Source organism: Lycium barbarum, chromosome 5 (assembly GCF_019175385.1).
Source record: "Lycium barbarum isolate Lr01 chromosome 5, ASM1917538v2, whole genome shotgun sequence".
Taxonomy (NCBI): Eukaryota; Viridiplantae; Streptophyta; class Magnoliopsida; order Solanales; family Solanaceae; genus Lycium; species Lycium barbarum.
The window spans coordinates 12,858,794-12,872,711 of NC_083341.1; the positions used below are offsets into that span (position 1 = coordinate 12,858,794).

At 33.4% G+C, this 13,918-nt stretch overlaps 1 long non-coding RNA gene and 1 other non-coding gene across 2 annotated transcripts; both read right to left on the bottom strand.

Moving 5' to 3' along the window:
- Positions 1–7,221: 7,221 nt before the first annotated feature.
- On the bottom strand, positions 7,222–9,104 carry LOC132642300 (uncharacterized). Its single transcript, XR_009583093.1, has 4 exons — positions 8,931–9,104; positions 7,874–7,951; positions 7,701–7,766; positions 7,222–7,300 (listed from the first exon to the last, which is right to left on the bottom strand). It is a non-coding gene; the product is annotated as an uncharacterized LOC132642300 (long non-coding RNA).
- Positions 9,105–9,610: 506 nt separating this feature from the next.
- Positions 9,611–9,715, bottom strand: LOC132642958 (U6 spliceosomal RNA). The gene has a single exon (XR_009583428.1). It is a non-coding gene; the product is annotated as a U6 spliceosomal RNA (small nuclear RNA).
- Positions 9,716–13,918: the final 4,203 nt, after the last annotated feature.

Sequence of the window (13,918 nt, forward strand, 5' to 3'; positions counted from 1 at the left end):
CGAGATCAATTTGTTACTTAAGGAAGGGCCACAAATCTATGGAGTATCAAGATATGCCAAAAGTCGTAAGTGCACAAAAGTGTTCATGTTCGGAGTGATCAAAGTCCAAATGCTAGAAGACGAATGTGATTACATTCAAATTAATATAAATCAAAATCCAAGGTGAAATGAAGAGGATCTTGAAATTCTCTTGGGTTGCCTAAATAAAAGCTCGTATTTGTAAAAATCAGAAGAAGAGTTTAGAGAAATTAATGGGAAGAATGTTCGTTATGTTGGAAAGAAGATATTCTATAAAAGGGAAGAGAGATATTCAAATTTAGATCTCAAATTTGAATACACTTTGCTACAGCTTTGGAAGAAAGGTGATTCACTACAAGGAAAGAAATATTTTTTCTATGTAAAGAGCAGATGCATAACACGGGTAAAAGAATTATTGGAAAGGAAAGTTGAAGTACTGTATTGGTAAAAAAGGAATTAGAGATTGGCTTTGGTTATAAAGGAAATATTCTCTATGGACAAAATTAGGGGAAGCCAATTGAATATGAATCTGAGATGCCATATATTATGGTATCAAAATGGAAAAGATCAAGGAGGATTGCTGGCCAAACTTCAAGGGAGCTAAAAATGGAAAAATCAATGAGTCTTAAATAGAAGCTTCTAAGGAAACTTAATTCTCTACATGAAGGGCCACGTATGATGAGATTCAATATCAACAATGCATTGCCAGGAAGAAAAAGATAAATTATTACATTGTACTATGTAAGGAAAGACCAACATCACAAGGGTATAACAATCATGGAAGGAAAGAAGATTTATCAATTGGGTCAAGAAAGGAACGTTTAGCAAAATCCTTGGAGCAAATATTTTGTGCAATCAATTGAGGCAAAAATCCATCAAGGAATGCAGATACTACTTCAAATAGAAGATTCACCGTATCAAGACAATATTCCTTGGAGCATAACGAGCCACTATTTAAAGAAGAATTATTGAACTGGTTCAGCACGCAGCCACTTATACTTTCGTCTCAACCTTCTCAAGTTCTTTGCTCTACTTTTCATAAGCATTGTAATCCTGAGTGACTTACTGTGTAAACAAAAAAAAGAGGAGAGATATAGTATAGTTGGTGAGGCTTTGTATTGAGAGGTTGTGTCATTGTTCGTTTATTTGGTGAGCGAGTGAAAACCAAAGAGTCGTTGTTGGTGAGCGAGTGAAAAACCAACTTTGTACGTTGTTGGTGAGCGTGTCAAAACCAAATCTTGTTCATTGTTGGTGAGCGAGTGAAAACCAACCTTGTAAATGTTGGTGGTGAATGAGGAAAACCACAAAGGCTGTACTCAACTCAAACTACAAAGAGCTTAAAGAGATAACCTCCTTGCAACCTAAGGGGACTGGATTAGGTTACCACATTGGTTCTGAACCAGTATAAAATTCCAAGTGTCATTTATTTTATTGCTCTCATGTTATATTCTGCACCCTTACTATTTATTGTGGTTTATACTTGTGTAAATCGAAGGATTGATAATTTTGTGCAGGCTGTCTCGCTATCAGTCGACTGGCATCAAACAGTAGTCGACTAGATTTTTTAACAGGCTTACAATTCACCCCCCCCCCCCCCTCTTGTACTTTCAATTGGTATCAGTGCCTCGTCTCACATTTTTATTTTTGCCTAACAGCAAGTGAGGAAAGATCCATGGCAGGGCATCAAATTACTGAAGCCATATTTCAAGAGGGACTCTCAACAAGTAGGCCACCCTACTTCAATAGTTTATATTACAGTCAGTGGAAGGCCAGAATGAAGATCTATGTTCAATCGACAGATTATATAGCCTGGCTAGTTATTCAGAATAGGCCACGACCTATTCCAAATAATAGTGATGGAAAGAAGGTTGAAAAAGAAACATCTATGTTTGACTACACAAAAGAATATTTGGATATTATGGAAACAAATGCTAGAGCAATGTACCTGCTCTATTGTGCTCTTGGTGAAGAAGAATATGAGAAAATATCCGCTTGTAAAACTGCTAAAGCAATATGGGACAGATTGGAAGCTCTCCATGAGGGCACCGTAAAAAATAAGGAATATCAAGAAAACTTGGATAAGGCATCCAACAACGTCAAAAGGAAAAGAAGAAAGAAGCAGAAAGCTCAATCCATCCAGAATCAAGAGGCCCAACAAAGAGAGAACATACACTGCTATGAATGTGGTAAACTTGGACATATTAAATCAAAGTGTCCTAACAATAACAAGAAGAAGAATTCTAGAACTTCAACTTGGAGCGACGAGGATGAATCTGATAAAGAGAGTAACTACGGAGAAATGGCGTTCATGTGCTTCCTGGAAGGAAAACAAAGCGATAAAAATTACAGAACCTCTTCTTTGAGTGACGAGGAAGAAACCGACGAGGTATGTCATACTCCTATCATGACTTGTAATAATTGTGATGATTTGCAGGAAACTCTAGATCTAGCTTTGAAAGATTTGCAAAGAATTCTTGGTGCATTCAAGAAAGTTCAACGAGAAAAGAAATACTTGGATATTCGACTTAAGGAATGTCAGACTAAATATGACTTACTTCAAGAAGAAAATTTTGAGTTGCACAAGCAAATGAAGACTTTGCACAAATCTTCTAGTCACCACTTTGATCAATGGAAGTCGAATCATCTCCTTAAGAACTACCAGTTGACTGAAAAGGGATCCACTAGTAGATGCCCTACTTCAACCAAGTCAACTCAGGTAAGGTTCAAGTTGACTAATAAGACAACTGCAGGTGAACACTCTTATTCTCATATTATATGTCATTACTGTGGTAATTCTGGACATAAAGCATTTATGTGCAATTATGCTAGAAATCATGTAAGATCTAAATATGTTTGGAGACCCAAACACTTACATGCATCTCCAAATACACAATTTACTAACCATGAAGGACCCAAAAAGACTTGGGTACCAAACACAAACTAATTTGTTTTGCAGGAATTCCTTGAGTCTAGCCATAAATAGAATCATTGACATTTGCATAGCGGCTGGTCAAGGAACGAGATTAAAGATGCTTCAAAGTTCATATGTATTCTACAAATTGAAGGAACTACAACATATGATGGTAAAGTTTAAATGAATGGTATTACTGAAGATTATTCAAGTTTCTCTTACTGCATTAGGTGATGTATATCTAGCTGTTGTTTAATATGGTATTAGTCAACTATATATGGTTTGAGTCGACTAATTGCATCATGCTACTATTTTGTTGGTACTGGTTATAACCTTGACCTGGAGACCTTGAATAACTCGAATACACGTCTTGCGATTTTTTTTAATCTATATATGTCACAAGATATTAGGACAACCAAGCATACAATCGTTATTGATATCATACAAATTTAATTCATATATATGTGGGTCTGAGATTATTCTTCAAGGAATCCCATGTATGATATTCTCTCTCTTGGTAAGAATACTAACGCCTCATTCAAAGCCCAAGAATTTTGTACAACTCGAGGCCTTCATAACCTCTTCATATGAACATATTCAAAATCTTGAAGGCAAGAGGTATGTATTTTTAGTATTGATAATTATTCACAAGTTACATGTGTTATGATTTTTGATCTATCTTGAAGAACTCTTCACATGAGATATGGAAAGAAAGAAAAATCACTTGTTGATTATTCTTTTTGTTTGCAAATGTCTATCGTCATGGTAAGAACCAAGTGGTAAAATTTATGGTATATTCTGTAATCTTTACTACTTATAATCTTATGGCTTTTAGACAATTAGTTAGAAAGATCTTTATCCACGTTCTCTTTAGACTAATGTTTCTTGAAGTGAAATTGAGCATGAAGATAAAAAGTGTACTCTGGACCACAAGAAATCGATTGATATGAATATGTATGTACGACATTAATCAGAGATGAAGCATTGAAATAAATGAAAGATTCCAGCAATGCAAAAATAGTTGCATGCAAATGAAGGAAATAACATATGGGAACTTATTGACAAGACAAACGATTTGATATTATGGATATTCAAATGAACCTGATTGAAATGGTAAGGTTGTAGGAACTGAGGGTAAACTTGTAGCCCAAGGTTTCACAACAAGAAGGTTTGCTTCATTCTTAAGATTTTTATTAGTATGTTAGTTCTCATGAGCTTATTATAGAGCCTTTTTCAGAATGCAAGTCAAAAGTATTTCTTTAGATGATTTTACAACTGAAAAATATTTTTTCAAGCATCTCCCAATAGTTTTTTTTTTTAAAAAAAAGTATTTATGCTACTGGAATTTTATTCTTGATTTGAAACCATCCCAAGAGAACAGCAAGGGAAGTTAATTCTGTCTTCCAAAAATGATTTTTCAAAAATCATGATTGTCATTTTATAGTTGCATATATTGATATCTCATGTAACTAACGTGAAGGTGTACAAAGAATTTCATAAGATTTTACAAGGTATTCGAACTTGAGATGATTACGAGGGTGAGTTAACATACTTCTTCAAGTTTCAAATAATGCAAAGGTAAATGAAAGGTTCTTCAGCGAAGCCAAGTATTCCAAAGGATTACTCAGGAGATTGTGTATGGAAAATTCACTGAACATGAATACTCTAGTAAACTCGTCATATCTCTCTCGCAAAGAAGAACATCGTTCATGTATATCATGAAAATTCAAGAGCTTCACAATTTTATCTATAGCGGATGAAAGATTACATGGAATCTGCCTTGAGGACATTGAAGAAAGGATTTAGTATGATAGTATATGGTAGATAATTTTGTATCCTTTTCTGATGAGGAAGATTAATTTTCCTCTTAACTCATATGTTCTTATTTGTGGGTTTGGAAGTTCATGATAGTCAATTTGTTTTTTAAATAACGTACTCTTAAAATTGACTTAAAATATTTTCACCAATTGGCTCTTATGCTTTATGTGGTTAGCAACTATCATTAGATTTGGTAGATTTAACATGTGCTAATTGTTATATTCTTTGTTAAATAACGTACTCTTAAAATTGTCTATAAGAAGTTGACTATATCTTCTATTTCACCCTTTTGATGATGCCAAAAGGGGGAGAAGTTTTCCTGTAAAAAACACTTGCTTTGTTAGTATCTTCAGACAGGAAATTCTCAAGAAGAAGGAGAAAGCATAAAGTGAGGGGGAGCCACTCCTTCAAGTTGTGCTTCAAGAGTCAAGGAACAAACATTCAGGGGGAGTTCACTAATTCAGGGAAGTTCACATCCTTCTAATCATACTTGATTTTGTCTTTTATTAAAATTGAAAGTTTTGTACTCAATGGTTTGTCATCATCAAAAAGGGGGAGATTGTTAGGTCCAAGGTTTCACCTATTAATTTTGATGATAACAAACCAACATAAGTTTTAATAAAAGAACATTTACTTGTGGTAAATTTATTTTTGGTATAGGTTTATTTGATGAAGAGGGATTTGGTAAAGATCTAATCAAATAAGGAAAAGAAGATATTACGAGATGGAAGTACGAAAGAAGATGTGGAAGAAAAATACTTACTCAAATCAAGGTGCAAGAATTATGGAAAGAATATTTACTACGATTCTATGAAAGAAAAATATTCTAGAAAATGAAAAGATCGAGATCAATTTGTTACTTAAGGAAGGGCCACAAATCTATGGAGTATCAAGATATGCCAAAAGTCGTAAGTGCACAAAAGTGTTCATGTTCGGAGTGATCAAAGTCCAAATGCTAGAAGACGAATGTGATTACATTCAAATTAATATAAATCAAGATCCAAGGTGAAATGAAGAGGATCTTGAAATTCTCTTGGGTTGCCTAAATAAAAGCTCGTATTTGTAAAAATCAGAAGAAGAGTTTAGAGAAATTAATGGGAAGAATGTTCGTTATGTTAGAAAGAAGATATTCTATAAAAGGGAAGAGAGATATTCAAATTTAGATCTCAAATTTGAATACACTTTGCTACAGCTTTGGAAGAAAGGTGATTCACTACAAGGAAAGAAATATTTTTTCTATGTAAAGAGCAGATGCACAACACGGGTAAAAGAATTATTGGAAAGGAAAGTTGAAGTACTGTATTGGTAAAAAAGGAATTAGAGATTGGCTTTGGTTATAAAGGGAATATTCTCTATGGACAAAATTAGGGGAAGTCAATTGAATATGAATTTGAGATGCCATATATTATGGTATCAAAATGGAAAAGATCAAGGAGGATTGCTGGCCAAACTTCAAGGGAGCTAAAGATGGAAAAATAATGAGTCTTAAATAGAAGCTTCTAAGGAAACTTAATTCTCTACATGAATGGCCACGTATGATGAGATTCAATATCAACAATGCATTCCCAGGAAGAAAAGGTAAATTATTACATTGTACTATGTAAGGAAAGACCAACATCACAAGGGTATAACAATCATGGAAGGAAAGAAGATTTATCAATTGGGTCAAGAAAGGAACGTTCAGCAAAATCCTTGGAGCAAATATTTTGTGCAATCAATTGAGGCAAAAATCCATCAAGGAATGCAGATACTACTTCAAATAGAAGATTCACCGTATCAAGACAATATTCCTTGGAGCATAACGAGCCACTATTTAAAGAAGAATTATTGAACTTGTTCAGCACGCAGCCACTTATACTTTCGTCTCAACCTTCTCAAGTTCTTTGCTCTACTTTTCATAAGCATTGTAATCCTGAGTGACTTACTGTGTAAACAAAAAAAAAGAGGAGAGATATAGTATAGTTGATGAGGCTTTGTATTGAGAGATTGTGTCATTGTTCATTTATTTGGTGAGCGAGTGAAAACCAAAGAGTCGTTGTTGGTGAGCGAGTGAAAAACCAACTTTGTTCGTTGTTGGTGAGCGTGTCAAAACCAAACCTTGTTCGTTGTTGGTGAGCGAGTGAAAACCAACCTTGTAAACGTTGGTGGTGAACGAGGAAAACCACAAAGGTTGTACTCAACTCAAACTACAAAGAGCTTAAAGAGATAACCTCCTTGCAACCCAAGGGGACTGGATTAGGATATCACATTGGTTCCGAACCAGTATAAAAATTCTTGGTGTTATTTATTTTATTGCTCTCATATTATATTCTGTACCCTTACTATTTATTGTGATTTATACTTGTGTAAATCGAAGGATTGATAATTTTGTGCAGGCTGTCTCGCTATCAGTCGACTGGCATCAAACAGTAGTCGACTAGATTTTTTAACAGGCTTACAATTCAACCCCCCCCCGCGGTACTTTCACCTTATGGTAGAAGCGTTACCAGCAGTCACAGTACCATCTTTTTCCTTGAAACTTGGTCGGAGTTTCCTCAATTTTGCACCATCAAACTGGCAAAGACGGAAAAAATATATGGGCGATGTAAAGCTGATAGCTTTGTCTATGGCAGGATATTATAGGCGTTGTAAAACCTCTATTGATGTATGTTTAACGTATTTTAACTACCAAGAAAATAAATTCATCTCTTTGATCATTCTGGTATTTGAAAGGCAGATACTGCACTAAAAAAAGAAATTCATTTCCTTCTTCACGTCAAAAAGATGATGAATGTATTGATAAGAAATTTAGCATTCAATTTTCAGGAAATAACTCCTTTTGTTGCATTCCTGTTCTCTCATCACACAGGATTAGGTTTTTGTGTCGGTAAATTCGTTGAAACACCTCAAGGGAAGATGTAAAGGACAAAGACATCTATGGTATTTTAGTCTTGCTTGCAACATATGTACTCACCTTCCCTAAACCTTCATCCTTATCAACAATGGTGGATGGTTTTCCTCTTCCACCGGGCACCTCAACCTGAAATTCCCCAGAAAATGATTTAAACGGTGATAAAACAAACTGCAAGGAACCTTTTTTACTTTAACAATGAGCTCTATCTAGCAACAAATATCTAGTTATGTTACCGGCACAATTTCCCATGTAAAAGCACCAGCTTCCTGTGCAGCAATACCGCGTTCAAAACTTTGAACTGCAAAGTTATCCTGCAAAAATATTGCAGACATAAGAAATTAACTCCCATAAGATTTTTGAAAAGACTTCTCAGCATATTCTAATCAGGCATGCAAACACTTGAAAACAAATGGATGAAACAAAGAGATAAAGTTTTTCCACAAATGAGTAGTGTGATAAAGGCGCAGACAAAAGAACATAAATCTGAATTGTCCAACTTCACGAAACAGACAGAGGGGGTGGATGCAATGTATCACTTGAATCTTTTCTCACAAAGAGATGTCTTTAAACGGTAGAATCAACAACTAGACAACAACAACAAACAATAGAAAGTAAACAGGGAATCTAAGGAGCCTTGTGCTCCTGAAATAGAGAGCAAAATGTAAATAACCCTGGGTATACAACAACTTTTTTGGTGTCAATTTTTTCAGAAAAGGGTACAATAACAAGCAATTACTAAGGGGCATTCACTGAAAGAAAAAAAAACTGTTTCTAGGTATTGGAGCTCCAGTAGAAATGTCATAGTTCAGGTAAAAAAAATAAAAATAAAGATGTACTTGCCAATTTTTGACTCACTAATTAAGATAACAAACATCAAAAGAGCCTTTCCACTCTAAATGCCTCAACTACAAATGCATTGTTGAAATATGCATTTGAAAGTTTTCACATGTATGTTTCAAAACTAAAACACAGATTAATGATATTCTTGAAAACAGAAGTTCAAACATAAATGGAAAACTAAAGTTACATCCAGCAATGGGTTTTGGTTTTTAAATAAAAGTTCGGACAAAAAAAAATGAACAAAGTACTCCTCTTTCTGCATGTGCTTCACTCCAGGACCAAATTAAAGATCTATTTCTTATCATCAAGCTTTTAATAACACGGTAACCAAAAGCAACAAGAGAAGTGGCTCGTATTGAAATTACAACAGTTCTATATCTATTATGCTGAGAGATTAAAGAAATGAGCCATAAATTTCTAAGCGATGAGCAAAAAGAACAAATGTGTTACCTCTAGGCTTGATTGATTCTGCAGTTGCTGGAACCATCGTTAGTGATATATGTGAATAGTAGTCTGTTTCAATCAAGACAAATCAGAATTCTCTCTCTATCAACAGAAATATGCACGGCTACAAATATATTAGGAAAGCGCCACCTAAAATTACTGCTACGTATGGTTACCAAATCATAGGATTAGCATGAGTTGTCTTCAACAAAATCGGAATAACTACTTAATGTGAGACGTGACCAAATTTAGGAACAATAGGACAGACGATGAAGGGAGTAGGGGCATTTAAAGGGGCAGTGCTACAAATCACAATTGGAAATTTTAGCTAATTCTTAAGGCCATTAAATTACAATATGTACTAGCCTCAGCTACCTCATATATATCTGCCACTATCATTGTCATCTATAGTAAAGGTCAATGATGACACTCTAAGTTGATTTTCCTTTCTACAACCTCTTGCAGAAATGCGGGGTAAGACTGCGCAGAATAGACCCTATTGGTCCGGCTCTTCCCCGGACCCCGCACGTAGCAAGAGTTTAGTGCACCAGGCTTCCTTTTTTGGCTAGATGACGTACAAATGATTGGGATAATATTATTTTGTTTACTTACCAAACACTAGAAAATAAGTAAGAAACATTTTCTACAAAAAAACATTTTCCTTCGTAGCGAACACACCCTCTATTAATAAAGATTTGGGCCTCTTCTTTACGTGTGTCATCTTTGAATAGGGTCCATATTTTTAATCTTCTCTGCATCTTTCCAATTTTATCAAATGTCTCATAAGGAACATGATGAGCGAGCATGCATGAGCTAAAACTAGCCAAGGAAATAAAAGAAGAAGGGATTCTAAAAACCATTTTTCTTTCTTCTCTATATTTCCTTCAAAGCAAAATGAGTGCAAACAACAAATTCAGTTCAAAAAAGACAAGATATTAGATCCCAAAAAAAATGCTCAAATGATCCACATGAAAAATTATTGATTTAAAGATGTCTTACGTGATTTACTATCAGATCTAATAAAGAAAGAAACAATTGAAAACTTTGCAACAAAAATATGAAGTTGCATGCAACAAAGAGTCAGCAAAGATACCTAAGTGATTAAAGTGGGGTACGTGGAGCAGAGGCAGAGCAACAGAGAGAAAGTAAAGAGTATGATATGCAAATCCAACAGAAGCGGGAGACCTATTTATACAGAACGGACCACCCCCCCGCCCCCTCTCTCCCCCCGCGGCTCTGGAGGGCAACAAGGTGTTTTTTTGGATATTGAAATTTTTGTTTTTTATTCCGTCTCAATTTATGTGATATTTTTTATTTTAAGAATGTCGAGTTAACTAATTTTTAAGGCTAAATTGAATTAGATCGATAATTTAAATTAAAAAATTATACGAAAAATACTACTGTATAAGTTGCTATTCTTCCCATGTCAATATGAAAATATTTAGCAGTATTTATATAGTTTGAATTTCGAAAACAAAAAATGTCGCATAAATTTTTGTATATATATATTTTGGGTAAATATATTTATTTTTATATTTAAACCTGCAAGTCAATTATATACATATATTATATATATGTCAATTATTTTTAGTGGAGCGACTATTTATACCTTATTAGTTTTTTTTTTTTTTTTTTTTTTTTTGAAAAGACGACTATCCAAGTTAATTTTTCGAAACAGATAAAAGATGGAATAGCTTTTGATATGAGTAGAATCCTAAACCAAAGTGATGTGAAGTTGGGTCAACAAAGATGACTTATGAATAATTTATCTTTTAAAGTATTAGAAAGTAAATAAAGGAGTCTATTTGGTGGTGTTATTGATGTTCTTAAATACTCTATTAGAATTTTAAGTTTAGTTTCTTCACAACCTTTAAAAGAGAGTACATATCCCTATAAAATTAAGATAATTGTATAGACTTCAACGCTGAAATGCAACATGGTATAATTACCTTAGTGACAATTATATTGGTTAATAAATATAGAAGTATATGCTTCGTATGCATGTAAAATTATAATGATAGAGAGTGAGTAAGTTGGATTACTACCTTATAAATTTGGAGACCTAGATGTTTGGACAATATTTGATTGAAGTAATGTAAAAATATCCTATTGCTTGAAATAATGTAGAAACATATATTGATTGGCAAAATAATATTTCAAATTGAAGTTGAAATGAGGAAAAAAAATTATGGCTAAATCGGGAAGAAAACAATTTTTTTAATTTCTTCCCTTTTAATTTTCTCTAAAATGGTATTCTCTTCCTACTTTCTAAGTTACAGAGTGTAAATCTTTTCGATATGTAATTAATTGCATATGACATTTGCAACATACTCCTTGTCCTGATCGACCAAGACAACAAAAAGGCCATTTAGAGGTATCTATGAAGTGCTAAAACTTGTAGCTTTTAACAGGAATTAGTGATAGTAAAACAAATGATATTCTATAATTTGGTGGTATACACGTCTATTTCATGTTATACGAATATGGTTTATGATAAATCAGTTCTTTTACTTGTCCTGACGTACTTTTATCAACGTGTGAGATGAGTATTTTGTGAAATGCTCTTCAAAGTATACTGAAAATTAATAACAAATTGTCCATACCAGTACATATCATACTGAATATGCATTCCTGATGAACAATTTCTGTAACAATGATTATAGATTAAGTTCATAACGCTGCAAATATCTGCATCCTTTTTTACTTTGGGCGTATAGAGGTAACCTCTTCAAAAAGCTGAGTTTTCTTGTACCACATTAGCCATTCATTTAATGCAAAATATGGGTGGGTGAATTCATGGCAACTTTGTCAATTGGTTTCCTTCTAACAAGAAAGAGACCCTGATATTCATTAACTTCACCTGTAATATGAGGCAATTAATTAGGTTCTTTATGAGGACTATGCAAATCTAATTAGGGTATATATAGCAACTTCCCAACTTAAACACAAAGAAGTGATTAAATTAGTCTTAGGATTCTTTAGGCCAAAGTAGAAGTCTTGAACATTAAAAAGAGAACAAAATCCAATCATTTCGATTTATGCAAAATATCTTTTTTTAGTCGCCATTCAGAGATTTTATCCTATATAAATATAATTCTTGGAAAATTATTTTTTTCGGATAACAATAGATACGGGTCTAATATTTGTTTATATGCTGCTTAACCTTACAGAGAAAGTATCAAACTATCGGCTAACGTTTACAATAACTTATCAAATTATAGAACGTGATGTAACATTAACATTTTCAATTTCTTTAAAAGAATCTTTAGACCGTGGTCTAAAAGGTCCATTAAATGCAAGAAAAAAAAATCGTTACTAAACAACTGCCCAAAAAGAGTCAATAGGCAATTTTTTTTTTTTTTTGGTGATACAGACTACCATAGTTATAAAATAATAATATAATTAGAGTGATTTTGGTATTCAAAACCTACTAGTCCGATTAATTCAAATCTAAATCAGCTAGACACATAAAACTATATAACACTCCTTACTGAAAGATTTTCTATTCTCAAAACTTCAATTCGAGATTTTAGTTAGAAGTAGAAGAATCCCATTCTACCACACCCATGATTAAATTTATAATTACAATGGCATCAAACTTGCATGAGATAATAAAAGAATATGATACCGTTCTACATTTAGTGACTTAAAAGTTTACATCCATCCGTGCTAATGCTATTGTCAATGAGCACATTACAAATGAGTGATCATCTTATCAAGCAGCCCTTTCTGACTGCTATTTGAGTACTCTGCCCCTCTACTTAATAATATATCACCCAAGCTGTTGGAATTTGAAAATTATTACTTCTACAGTTCAACTATCATTTAACAGAATAAAAGATGCTGACTTTTCTTACTATGCATTTAAGTTGCTAGTACGTTACTAATATACTAGCGATGACGGAACTAGAATTTTTACTGAGGGGTGAAAATATGATAAAGTAAACAGATGATGAAATTAAGGAGGTTCAATACATAATATATATACATAAAAGATTCTTTTACGTATTTACACAGTGCAATTTTTCGACGCAGGGGTGTCAACTGATGTATGTGGCTCCGCCACTAACTCGCAGTGTAATTTTTTTTAATACTATAAGTGAATTTCAACATATAATAATATATAAATTATCATCAGATTAATTGTAATTAGTATGTATCAAGTAATTTATGAAACTTATATATAATTATCTAACAAATGACTTAATTGTATAAATATTATCCACACCTTTGATGAATAAAAGTTAAACTAAACTATCTTAATATATATGCTTCGCCTATCAATGAAAGTTTAGTTTGAGGAGCCGCCGTTGTCAGTTGACTTGATGCTAGTCCAACTGGGCAGCTTCAACTTACCAACCTGCTATATATCTTCTTTTTTCACGTTTTGTTTGGAACTTCGATTCCAAAAAATTCTTATATTTAGAATTTGCTCAGCCGCCAACATTCTTTTGAGAAAGATAATCTCAAATGTTGAAGAACCCAAAAAAAGTTATTTCGTTTTTCACTTTTATTACTAGTGGTGGAGCTAAGATTAGAGTAATATTATAAAGAAGTAGATACAAGAAGAAGTTAAATGAATTTAAGGGTAAATGGTCAAATTTGCTCCTGAATATGTAAAATAGAATAGATTTACCTTTCGTTAATAGTTGGGGTCAAATATGTCTTCGTTATTTTTAAAATAGGCTAAATTTTCCTTATTTTCAAATGTCGGAAGCTTATCACCCCGTGATGTCACGTGTCCAATAATTAAGGATTAATTTTTTTAAACAGATGACAAATTTGTACATATCAAGTAGTTCAAGGATTAATTTGACCGTCTCTCTAGTTTTGAGTTTGAATTTTTTTGGTTCCTCATTTCTCTATCCCTGTCATTGCTTCTGCCACTATCACTCTTTTATTCATGCTTCCTTCTTACCTCTCCCACCATCATTGTCAATTTGTCACCATCACCTTCACCTCACCACCATCTTCTCATTCCTTTTCTTCTCATT